The 3,025-nt window shown below is 46.1% G+C and overlaps 1 pseudogene; it reads right to left on the bottom strand.

Moving 5' to 3' along the window:
- The window catches only part of LOC104994780, an 18,787-nt pseudogene extending 16,079 nt beyond the window's left edge, over positions 1-2,708 (bottom strand).
- Positions 2,709-3,025: the final 317 nt, after the last annotated feature.

Below are 3,025 nucleotides of genomic sequence, written 5' to 3'. Positions count from 1 at the left end.
AGGCTACAGTCCATGGGGATGCAGAGTCTGACACGACTGAGCGATTAACACTATGGCCACTAACTCTAATGTGTATATAGTTAGCAACAGTGTACCATACACTCAGAAATTGTTAAGAAAGTAAATAAAGATGTGCAGAGGTATGGTGAACCATGGCATATGTATTCCCTACGAAGAATCTCTCTTCATGTGAAAACCTTTGCAGACAACCAAATGTTTGGTTTCCATGTCTCTTACACTAGTTTTAATAACCTAAGGGAGTAGTGGGATTTCCCTGGTGGCATGGTGGATGAGAATCTGCCTGCCAGTGCAGAGGACACAGGTTCACTGGCTGGTCCAGGAAGATTCCACTTTCTGTGGGGCCACTAAGCCTGTGTGTCACAAGCTACTGAGCCTGCACGTGCTCTGCAATGAGAAGCCACTCACGCAACCAGAGAAAGCCCATCACAGTCACAAAGACCTCACTGCAACCAGAGAAAGCCTGTGCACAGCCATGAAGACCTCACCGCAACCAAAGAAAGCCCATTACAGTCAAGAAGACCTCACTGCAACCAGAGAAAGCCCATCACAGCCACGAAGACCTCACTGCAACCAGAGAAAGCCCATCACAGCCACGAAGACCTCACCACAACCAGAGAAAGACTGTGCACAGCCACGAAGACCTCACCACAACCAGAGAAAGCCCGTGCACAGCCACGAAGACCCAGTGCAGCCAAAACTACAAAATTAATTTTTAAAAATCTGGGAGAACAGAAATCCATAGATGGAGAATCATAGAACTATCTAAATTGTTTTCTCCAGTCTAGGCAGATTAACTCTTCTAAACTGTTTGAGCAGCAGAAGAGGAAGTGAGCTGCTCACTTCTATTGTATAATGAGTGTACTTCATTTTATTTACCTGATGCTGTCTCTGGTCAGTGAAATATGGGAAAGATCAGGGAGAATAAATAGTTCTCTCAAACCCTTTCCCAGAATTAAAACAAAGAATTAGTTTAACCTTAGGGTAAGAAGATCATGTGGTGTTGTTTTATATACATACATATATAATGTATCTTGACATAATATGTTAATCATTTCCTCTTCTAAGAGATTTAATCCAATAACCTAATTATTATGAGATTAGCATTAAATCTCTTTGGTGAATTTATAGTCTAAGGTTTCTTTAATTGCCTTTCATTAAGAATGTTTAGCAAAAATAATTCTTTTTAAAAAGAATGATAAATTTTAAACATAAAACTTTTGAGAATTACACTGGAAAACCTATACATTCATCTTCATTCAGGCTGATTTCAATATTCAGCCACAAGCACTTTGGAATGCTGAAAATTATGTTTTCTTTGCTAATGGCTGAGAAGTAGTTGAGACCTAAGCCCAAGCTGGTTTCAGGAAGACACCTCCAAATCCTCCTGGCCCCTCACCTTGCTGCCTTGGTGTCCATTCTTCATCAGAATCCTTAATGTCATTTACCTGGGGTTTGATGACCTGCCTGCGGTGATGCATGAAAGCTGGTCGAGTGGCTCTGAAACCTGGAAAGAAACAAAGTGTGTGTTCTACCAGGGGGAACAAAGCACAGAAGCAATGGAAAGTGTCACAAAATCAGGGAAATCAATAAGATGGGCTGGGAGAATCTAGAACAAGGAAAGAGGTGAGCTCTGCACTGCAGGGTCAACCTCCATTTGGTAGAAAACAATAAAAATTTCCTCCAGGTTAGTCTCCACACAAAAGGGAACTGTGAGCAGATGAAGCCACCTAAGAGAGGGCCAAGTAAACACTGAGGGTGAAGACCTGTTTCATGTTTCCCAGGCTCACAGGCACCCAGCACTTCCTGTTACCTATAGTAATCAGCACTTCATAGTTCCTTTTCACATTCCTATATTGGATTTTTCCCATTCTCCCATCTCTTCCCATTCTTCCTTGGAGAAGTATATGGAGATGTCTTTGAAAGCATCTTTGGCCTAAGGAAAATAATAGATTTCATCAGTGATTTACTAATCTAAGTCAGACCTTAGAGCTGGGCCTTCTCTCCACCTTTTGTGCAGGGAGTAGCCTGAAGCTCGGAGAAAGCAATGGCACCCCACTCTAGTACTCTTGCCTGGAAAATCCCATGGACGGAGGAGCCTGGTAGGCTGCAGTCCATGGGGTCGTAAAGAGTCGGACACCACTGAGCGACTTCACTTTCACTTTTCACTTTCATGCGTTGGAGAAGGAAATGGCAACCCACTCCAGTGTTCTTGCCTGGAGAATCCCAGGGACGGGGTAGCCTGGTGGGCTGCCGTCTATGGGGTCACACAGAGTCGGACACGACTGAAGTGACGCAGCAGCAGCAGCAGCCTGAAGCTACTGGATGGTCTCTGTGAGACAGGCAGGCAGACTTTCCTTCCCACCTGTGTTCTGGTTAACTGAACAAACACTGAGTATTTTCCTAATTCTCCCTGGACACAAAGCAGCTGACGATGCTAGTGTCCTGTTTTGTCCCACTCCACCCCACCATCTAAGACAGGACCAGGCATTCCCACCCTGTTACATTCACAGAGTTCACTCAGCTGCCCAGGCAAGCAGGCTGTGGTCCTTCAGGGACCAGTGCCATGTCCTTCGTATAGAGCTGGCTTAGAGGTGGACTTTGCTGCCTCTGCCTCTCACCGTGGGCTTCCACTCTGTTCTCCCAGCATCTCCCTCAGTGCTCTCCTCTGGAGACCTGTTTGGCCTCATGGCCATGGGACTGCCTCAAAGCCAAGGTGCCTGTGGAAGAAAGGTGCTGAGATAGCCCAGACCATTGTCCAGAGCCTGGTCTGTCTTCCTTGGGTGGAGTGTCCAGGGCAGGAAGGTGAGGGGAAAGTTGGGGTGAGAGTATTGGTGGGATGGATGGATCCTGACTAGCTATGACAGACTAGCCTAATGTCAATTAGATTTGGTTTCTTTGGTTCCCCTACAGTTCAGCCCCTCTGAAGAAAGGCCCTGGGAGGGACACGTCTGTGGGTGACAGTGAGTCCTGAGGAGACCTGGAAGCCCGTAACTGCTGGACTGGG

Source organism: Bison bison, unplaced genomic scaffold (genome assembly GCF_000754665.1).
Source record: "Bison bison bison isolate TAMUID 2011002044 unplaced genomic scaffold, Bison_UMD1.0 scf7180017864266, whole genome shotgun sequence".
NCBI classification, from domain to species: Eukaryota; Metazoa; Chordata; class Mammalia; order Artiodactyla; family Bovidae; genus Bison; species Bison bison.
The sequence above is the reverse complement of the archived record's forward strand: the minus strand, read 5'-3'. Positions and strand labels throughout refer to the sequence as shown.